This window comes from Gadus macrocephalus, chromosome 5, assembly GCF_031168955.1.
Source record: "Gadus macrocephalus chromosome 5, ASM3116895v1".
In the NCBI taxonomy this organism is placed as follows: domain Eukaryota; kingdom Metazoa; phylum Chordata; class Actinopteri; order Gadiformes; family Gadidae; genus Gadus; species Gadus macrocephalus.
The window spans coordinates 19122677-19132569 of NC_082386.1; positions in this window are offsets into that span (position 1 = coordinate 19122677).

Consider the following 9893-nt stretch of genomic DNA (forward strand, 5'->3'; position numbering starts at 1 on the left):
CATGAGCTGCAGAGGCTCCACACCCAGTAGCCTCAGACGATGCACGGCCTCAGACGATGCCCGGCCTCAGACGATGCCCGGCCTCAGACGATGCCCGGCCTCAGACGATGCCCGGCCTCAGAGACAGCTCAGCTATAGAGGCGGCGCAGTCTTATAGGCTGCGCTGCCTCTATAGCTGAGCTGGCTCTGAGGTTGAGCAGCCTCAGAGCCAGCAGTGCCTCAGAGCCAGCTCAGCGGCCGGGCTGAGAACAATCGATGGTGGGGTCGATGTCTGGCTCCGGAATCCAGCGGATGTGTTCCCCTCGCTGTGTAATTCATCATTTGATTCACAGGTTTTTCCCCCTTCGCTCGGTCGTTTGTTCGCTCTGAGTTTTTTTTTTCCTCTCTCCGCGTCAAATACTTTGTGTTCAAAGTGTGTTCTTTGTGGCCGTATCGGACTCCCGGTCTGGTATGCCGTCGCGCGAGGTGCGACGCGGCATGTTCGGTAGCCGTAACGTGTGTGTGTGTGTGTCTGTGTGTTTTTGCGTGATGGTGTGCGTAATCGCCGTGGTGACCACCAGCAAGCGAGCAGCGATTGTTTACCGCGGCGACGAGATGAATGGTGAAACTGAAGGTGCACCGTCGCACCCGGTCAGAGGGGTTTAGCCACGCCCAGGCCCCTAACACACACGCATGCAGCTCAACACACACACAAGCATGGCAACGTGCACCAACACACATGCATTTGGACATACCTGCACACACACACACACATGCACTGCACACCAACACACACACATGCACCAACACACCCACACACACACACACACATATCATGACACACGTGCGCGCACGCACACAGACGCACACATGCACACACAAGCATGCAGCAACATGCACTCAGACATACCTACACACCACACGCACACATCGCACGCACACACACACACTAAAGGGCAGGTTGGACAGCGAGGAGACTCCATGCCCACCGGAGGTATTCCGTGGCCCCGCTGCCCGGGCAGGAAGCGGGGCCTCCCAGGGTTCTGGGGGCCGGGTTCTGGGCCAGGAGTCCTGAATGGACCTTTAGAAATGTGCTGCCTGTTTACACCGTCGAACCACAGCCTACCCTGTGTGTGTGTGTGTGTGTGTGTGTGTGTGTGTGTGTGTGTGTGTGTGTGTGTGTGTGTGTGTGTGTGTGTGTGTGTGTGTGTGTGTGTGTGTGTGTGTGTGTGTGTGTGTGTGTGTGTGTGTTAGAGAGTATGCTCGAGTGAGTCTCTCTAGCCTCACGTCTCTGCGTCATGTCTGGCGGTATTGGGAAGCGTTGGCAATTGCTACATTAGCATACGAAGTGGATTCCCTCCAAGGTAAGTGGTGCAGAGATTAGCAATGCACATAGTTTAGCGTTAGCATCAGTCCTGCTGTCTCCGTTTATCAGTGTAGGGTTTAGCTGTCGCCGCCTCTGTCTCTCGGGGTCTCTCTGTGTCTTTCTCACTCTGTCTCTCTCGCTCTCTCTCTCCCCTTCTCTCTCTCTCTCTCTCTCTCTCTCTCTCTCTCTCTCTCTCTCTCTCTCTCTCTCTCTCTCTCTCTCTCTCTCTCTCCTCTCTCTCTCTCTCTCTCTCTCTCTCTCTCTCTCTCTCTCTCTCTCTCTCTCTCTCTCTGTCACTCTGTCTGGCAACATTCTCGATCTCTGTTTTGTGTCTTCTTGGTCCTGTCCCGCCGTTCTTTGCCTGTATTTCAGTTCCCTTCTGTTCGGTTCTGTCTGTAGTTCGGTTCCCCCTGTGGTTCCTGGCCCTGGGTTCTGGAACGTTCTGACCCAGCCAGACCGGGAGGCTTGACGTCCTGATAGTATAAACACTGCAGATAGCCTCCGTCTGGTTGACTCAATCTGGGGTGTCTGTGGCAGCCCCCCGGTACCACTGCTACCCACAATCCCCCTCTTCCCCTCCCTCACACCACTTTCCAGAAACAAACTGCGTGTGTTGGGCTGGGAATATTTGTAACCGACATTTAGATCGTTTCCCAGCATGACAGGCAGCTAGAAATACAGATATAGATACTGTAGACAGAAAGACAGATACTGTAGACAGAAGACAGATACTGTAGACGGACTGAAAGACGGCTACTGTAGACAGAAAGACAGATACTGTAGACGGACTGAAAGACGGCTACTGTAGACAGAAAGACAGATACTGTAGACGGACTGAAAGACGGCTACTGTAGACAGAAAGACGGCTACTGTAGACAGAAAGACGGCTACTGTAGACAGAAAGACGGATACTGTAGACAGAAAGACGGCTACTGTAGACAGAAAGACGGCTACTGTAGACAGAAAGACAGATACTGTTAGACAGAAAGACAGATACTGTAGACAGACTGAAAGACGGCTTCTGTAGACAGAAAGACAGATACTGTAGACAGGAAGACAGATACTGTAGACAGAAAGACAGATACTGTAGACAGAGACAGATACTGAAGGCAGATACTGTAGACAGACTGAAATACGGCTACTGTAGACAGAAAGACAACTACTGTAGACACAGATGGCTACTGTTAGAAAGACAGAACTATAGCAACTAATCAGACAGACAGACAAACTTAACAGACGGACAGACTGTAATCAGACAGACTAATCAGACAGACAGTAGACATAAAGACAGACAGACAGACAGTACGCTGACAGATGGACTGTCACCAGACAGTGGTAGAAGTGGGACGCTGCTAGAAGGGGTACCTCCAGACCCTCCCCTGCCCCTCTTCCCCCAGCGAGGAGGGCCCTGGGTGGGCATGTTCCCCTGCTCCCCCCCCCCCCCAGGCCCAGCCTTCCTCCAGGCTGCTGCTGCCGCGGGCGACTCACTTCCTGCCCTCCTCATGGAGCTCTGCCGTGTCTCGCCAGGTACCGTCCCCACGCCGCTCGCACCCGGTGTCTCTCGCCGCTCGCTCTCCCTCCGTCTGCGGCTCTTGCTGCACTTTTTCTTTGCAACTTTCTTTGTAACATTTTCCGTGACTTGTGCTTTTACTGATCTTGACGTTTCTCGGTGTGTGTGTGTGTGGTGTGTGTGTGTGTGTGTGTGTGTGTGTGTGTGTGTGTGTGTGTGTGTGTGTGGTGTGTGTGTGTGTGTGTGTGTGTGTGTGTGTGTGTGTGTGTGTGTGTGTGTGTGTGTGTGTGTACGGATGGGTGGGTGGTTGGATGGGTGTGTGTGTGTGTGCACGCATACTTACTGCTTTTTAGCGTGGACATATGTTGCCCTTGGTGGCTTGTGTGTGTGTGTGTGCACTGGTAGGTGTTATGTCCTTCACATCGAGGGAGAGTGAGGGAGAGGGCAAAATGGAATGTTAAGTTGAAACACATGCAGCATTGAATTTGTGTGTATGTGTGTCTCTCTCGCTCTCTCGCTCTGTCTCGGTCTCTCTCTCTCGCTCTATGTCTCGGTCTCTCTCTCTCTCTCGCTCTATGTCTCAGTCTCTCTCTCTCTCGCTCTATGTCTCGGTCTCTCTCTCTCGCTCTAATGTCTCGGTCTCTCTCTCTCTCTCTCGCTCTATGTCTCAGTCTCTCTCTCTCTCGCTCTATGTCTCGGTCTCTCTCTCTCGCTCTATGTCTCAGTCTCTCTCTCTCTCGCTCTATGTCTCGGTCTCTCTCTCTCGCTCTATGTCTCGGTCTCTCTCTCTTTCGCTCTATGTCTCGGTCTCTCTCTCTCGCTCTATGTCTCGGTCTCTCTCTCTCTCGCTCTATGTCTCGGTCTCTCTCTCTCTCTCGCCCTATGTCTCGGTCCCTCTCTGTCTCTCTCTCTCGCTCTGTCTCTGTCCCTTTCTCTCGGTCCCTCTGTCTCGGTCTCGGTCTCTTTCTCTCGGTCTCTCCATCGCTCTATGTCTCGGTCCCTCTCTGTCTCTGTCCCTTTCTCTCGGTCCCTCTGTCTCGCCTCTCGCTCGCTCTCTCTCTCTCTCTCTCTGTGTTTGTCTGAAAGTGTTGCCATCTGTGTGGGTGTGTGCCGGTGTTTGAGGTGTGTGTGTGTGTGTGTGTGTGTGTGTGTGTGTGTGGTGTGCGTGTGCGTGTGCGTGTGCGTGTGCGCGAGTGCTCGTGCGCGTGCGTGTGCGTGCGCGCGTGCGCGCGCGCGTGCGTGCGTGCGTGCGTGCGTGCGTGCGCGTGAGCGAGGCGTCTACGCTAACCTAACCCCCTAGCATCCCCCAGCTCCTCGGGGGGGCGGGTGAGGGGGCTTTTCAGTGTGCGATGTTTTTCTCTCCTCTTGTCTTCCACTGGGTTCATGTCCGTGTGTCGGATGATAACCCCCCCCCCCCCCCCCCGGCCGTGTTCAGGGGGTTTCATGATCTACTCAGAACCGACTGGCCTTTCCCGACGGACATTCCTGCTGACAAAAAAATACATGACAAGTCATATGAGAACTTTCAGGAAGCTAGCCTCGCACTTTTCGGCACATCCACACTCGTACACCGCACTCGCATGCAGGCACACACATACACCATGTGTGCACGCACACACACAACACGCTCCCACGCAGGCACGCGACCACAAGCATACATAACACGCACCCGCACACACAAACACAAGCGTACACGTAATATGTCACATTCATCAGGTGAGCCCTTCGTCACCTTCCTCATCATCATCCTATTTACTTTTCTCCTCATCTTTCTCCTCCAATGTTTTAAGCTAGTCGCTCACACACATGCACGCACGCACGCACGCACGCACGCACATACACACCCCCACGCAGCACGAGAGAACGCAATACACAAAGACGCGGACATGCTCAGTCACACATACTCACACAAAACCCTGACGCACATAAACTCAGTCAGACACACACTGTTGAAGCTGTGTTCATAGATCACAGTGCTGTCCTTGGGTTTGTGTTGGGTTCGGACATTTTGAACCCTTGAAGACGAATGCAGCCGTTGAACTAAATGAAAAAAAGAACTGAAAAGCTGGTTGTCATGGTTGCTTCTCTAATTTAGTTAGGATGGCGTTCGTTATATTCCAAATAAGTGTGTTTTAACAGTGCTAGGTTGTCTGTTATTGCTAGGAAATCAGTTTGTCTCCTAAGAAAGGCAAAGGGATCAAATATCAGCGATGGCGTCCGACCGATATAATCTAATCTGATCCGTTAAGGTTGCCGTTCTCATCTGAACTCAACATGTCCTTTAAGGACTTCGACCAGGATAGGTTATCCTTCCGTGACGCCTGAAGTCGTAGCTTTACAGCTCGTCATGAAGATGGGCCATAGCTCTTAAACTGAGAAACCAGGATTTGTTTAACTGTGTATGCGATGAATTTGTTGAGTAATAAATATTCCTAACTAATGGCAATCGAGATTGGCCGCCCGCCGGTTGTGAAATTCCCGTAGTGTTAAAAATAATTGAGAAGGTTGTTTTCCTCTCTGATGAGAAGATACCGCCCCCAACATGTTTTGTAATGAAGCGTAAATTCCAGACTAATTACGCTGACGAGTTGCGACGTCGCAACAAATGTCTGCTAATCTCCCGGAGATAAGATCGACTGTCTAATTCAATCTCACAGCGTGGGTTTAGCAGGCGGAGCTAGCGCAATGCTAGGTAGCAAGCCGTGCGTTCTGCGTGTCGATCTGTCCGCAGAGTGAAGCGGTTCCGGTGTGACCAACACTGATTTCAGGGAATATTAACTTAACTTCACTAACTCAATGAAAGCCTTGTCAGTGCTTTTCCCCCAGACCAATTTTCTGTGACATTGACATTAAGATGGTATTTGCCTGAAAAACCGGAAAGATAAATGCGATAAATTGACGGGCGCTTTATAAAGGTTTGCTTTCATCTCTTATAAAAACAACTGCACTGTAATTTGTGTCCTTGGCGAACGACGACACAGTCTGGGGCCACTGCAAGCTGCGCACGTGTCCGCCTGCACCGTACCGTGCACGCTTTCATCACAGTCCATAACCATTGCGATGCATGTCCCGGGAATGCCAGACCGACTCGGCGGCAGCACGCGCGTTCAACATCACGCACCACGCAAACGCATTCCTGCTCCGCCGGCCAGCATTCCCAGTCCGACCAACCACGCGGCGCCAACGCTGTTGCCTTTTTATCCTGCCCTCGTTCTCATTTCATTTCATTTCTCCTTCACATTCATGGGCAGAGCTACTACGTCAACCCTCCACCTCGTCGTGAGTGAACGAGGCTATGGCACGCCAACCAGCTTCCCTTGGTTGCCACGCCAACCAGCTTCCCTTGGTTGGCACGCCAACCAGCTTCCCTGCACAACAATATTCATAGCGCGAGCCATTTACTATTATTTATTTATTCGTCTTTTTTGTTGTTTTAATGGTGTGGCTGTGCACGGGAAGTGATGTGATCTGAACTCTAGCCCAATGGCAATGGCTGCCCGCCCATAGAGGGCGTTGTCACATGGGACAGAGAGTCAAACAAGAACATTCTGACACAACAGTCGTTTGGGGTCCCGCCTGCATCAGGTGTGACGTTATTTCACACAGTGTAACTCGATATTGACGTCAAACAGAACCAAAGTCTCGTTTGTTTTGCGTTTGTTCCATCTCCTCGCCCTGCTTCGGTTCAGGATTCCAGCGCTCGTTTGTGGGAGCCTGTACTCCGAGCGCGTCCACCGAGCTAAGGCTAATATGCCAACGCTCAAACCCTCTCAGGGAGAATTGGGGCGACCGACCATGACAGTGTTAGCGCTCGCTCTCGCCCCGCTTAGCCAACGTGGCCGTCAGCCCAGTGACTGGACTGGACCGGACCAGTACCAACCATTAAGACCATCACGCATCTGCTGCATCTGTTCACCAGTGTTTGGCCAGTCCCAAGCTGATGACCTCATCATCGTGTTTAGGCTCTCTCACTCTCTCACACACACACACACACACACACAACCACACACACACACACACACACACACACACACACACACACTACACACACACACACACACACACACACACACACACACACACACACACACACACACACACACACGCAGAGAGAGAGACACAGTAAGCGACCTGGTCCTCGTGTGTTTGTGCGAGTGCGCGTGCTTGTAATTATGTTGCTGGATCGGGACCGCAGTACCCCAGAGTCACCAGGGAGGGGCTCTGTTGCACCGCACACGAACCTCCTTGGTTTGTTCAGGGTGTTAGAGGTGGTGGTGGTCGGGGAGGAGGAGGAGGTGGTGGAGAGTTACGGTTCTGGCATTGTTACCCCTGGCAACCTTGATTAAGAAGGGACGTCGTTAGTACAATTGCTCTCGAGATGATTACGCTGCAAATATTTCTGCCCACGAGTGCAAGAGAACAAGGTCTGGCCCTGATTGGTTGACTTCTTCTCGCTCGCTCCAAACGCAGCTTGGAGAAGCAGCCCTCGGTATGTATTCTCCTCCCCTCTCGACCCACGCCCTCCACCTCCTCCTACCTATATAACCTCTCTCTCTCTCTCTCCCTCTCTGTAATCCATGTGCTGACCTCCGTTGAGTTAACTGATTTAAAGTCATCATAAAGTTGGCAAAACATAACGTGCAGCAAACCTCACAGCAGCACTATCGCTGTGTGTGTGTGTGTGTGTGTCGTGTGTGTGTGTGTGTGTGTGTGGTGTGTGTGTGTTGTGTGTGTGTAGTGTGTGTGTGTGTGTGTGTGTGTCGTGTGTGTGTGTGTGTGGACCCACCACCATCTTGTCTGCGCCTCAAGGTCACCTGCGGTCCTCAGTTCGTTTCATGACAGCCGAGGTGTGAGTTCAAGGTATACTAACGCTCTCCTCTGTTGTCTCTGTCTCTTTCTCTCTCTCTGTCTCTGTGTCTCTGTCTCTCTCCCTCCCTCCCTCCCTCCCTCTCTCCCCCTCTCTGTGTCTCTCTCCCCTCCCTCTCTCCCCCTCTCTGGTGTCTCTCTCCTCTCTCTGCAGATTGCTTTCGCAGCACAGTAACTTCATGGACCTGGTGCAGTTCTTTGTCACATTCTTCAGGTGAGCCCTTCCTCATCTTGCCACTCCTATTCCTCCGTATCCTCCAATGTTATAAACAAAAACACACACACGCACACACGCACATGCACATGCACGTACGTCAGCATTTTTACCTGCAGGGGTTAGCCGTCTAAGCCTCGTGTGACGTACGTCTGTGTTGTGCACGGTGTGTGCGTGCGTCACATTGCAGGAAGTGGTCCCTCGAAGCCGAAACACCCCCCCCCTCCCAACTCCCCCTCTGGGCCTCTCCCCCTCTCTCTCATTCATATACATCTATCTTACTTCTTCCTTTCACCTTGATTCAGGATTCCTTTATCCCTCTCCTCTCCTCTCCACCTGGACCCACTCCAGTCCCTCTTTCTTCTTCTTTTATTCCCTCCCTCCATCCTTCCATCTTCCATCCCCTCACTCTCTTTCTGACATCTGTCTATTCCTCTTCCCCTTCTGCCTCAGAAGGAGGCGGTCCAGATATGAGTAGATGGCGGTGGTCCAGTTATAAGCAGCTAGCCTGTGGTCCAGTTTTATGTAGCTAACTTTTATATTTTGTTATACGTCCAGTTATAAGTAGATAGCTGTGGTCCAGGTATATATGTATAGCTGTTGTCCTGTTAGGGGAAGGTGGCCGCTCGCCGTGTTCCTGCCGGTCGACGGGTGTTGCACGGCCCCGGGCGATGGCCTGGGGGGCGTGCAGGGAGATGCTCATTAACGTTAAAGGAATCTCTCTCTCTCTCTCTCTCTCTCTCTCTCTCTCTCTCTCTCTCTCTCTCTCTCTCTCTCTCTCTCTCTCTCTCTCTCTCTCTCTCTCTCTCCTCTCTCTCTCTCTCTCTCTCTCTCTCTCTCTCTCTCTCTCTCTCTCTCTCTCTCTCTCTCTCTCTCTTCCCCTCATCCCGGGGGAAGGTATCCTCCAGCACCAGGTGTAGCTCTCCTCTGCGTTCGAATGAACCCGAGTCATTCGCTGAACCCACGAGTCGGCGTTGCCATGCCGACTCGAGCAGACTCTCCTCTCTGTACGCAACCTTCCCCCTTGTTGCCGTTTTGTTTTTCTGATCTCTGAGCTAGACGCCATACCCACGGTCGGTCGGTCGGTGAATTTGCAAAATAATTCAGAAATGACGGCGAACTCCCCCGCCTGTTAAAGTCGTCGCTAAACTCTGAAAAATGCGACCGCGAACCGGCGCCTCGTTCATCTGCGAGCCGGGAGGTTGAACCGGGAGAGAGGAGGAAGACGAAGAACGATGAAGACCGAGTGACCTAGATGTAGATTTCTAGAGTTTGGGCACGCCAATTATTTCTGGATGTCGGCGGGGCCACACAGCGCAGCGACGTCGCGAGCGGTAAACCGGGGCTGTTTGTTACGTGATGCTGGAAGCGCGCCTTATGAATGAGCACTGGGGGAAGTGGGAGCACACTGGGAGGACTGGGCGGAGGACTGCTGAAGGCTCCTGTTTAACCCTCCTCCTACCTGTGGTGCTGGGGTTGGAGATGATTAGAGATACCAGGGGGATAAGATGGATCATTATCATACAGACGAAAGGCAGGGAAATCGTTGGGGTGTTGAGCTGGTGGGAGATGCTGCAGAGCGCTGGAAATACTGGAGAGTAAAAGGAGATTGTTGAAGACCGAAGATACTATAGTTACTAAAGACACGATAGGTGTTCTGCAAGATATGGAGATACTGGAGAGTTACAGGAAAACCGTTGAAGACGGCAGAAGTTACTATAGTGACTTAAGAAACGACGGCTGTTCTGCCACGATATAGAGATACTGGAGAGACGGGCAGATTGTACACTTTGGGGATTCAACCCAGTATCTTTGGCCTGGGATTCAAACCCCCTAACTAAGATAATATCGTTTTGCAGTCACCTGTGCTCCTCAATTCTTTGAAGCGTGAAGGAAAAGGGGAAAGCTTCTTTTCTACTTTTTGTTTTTTGATTTTTCTTCTTTGCCCAGTTTATTCG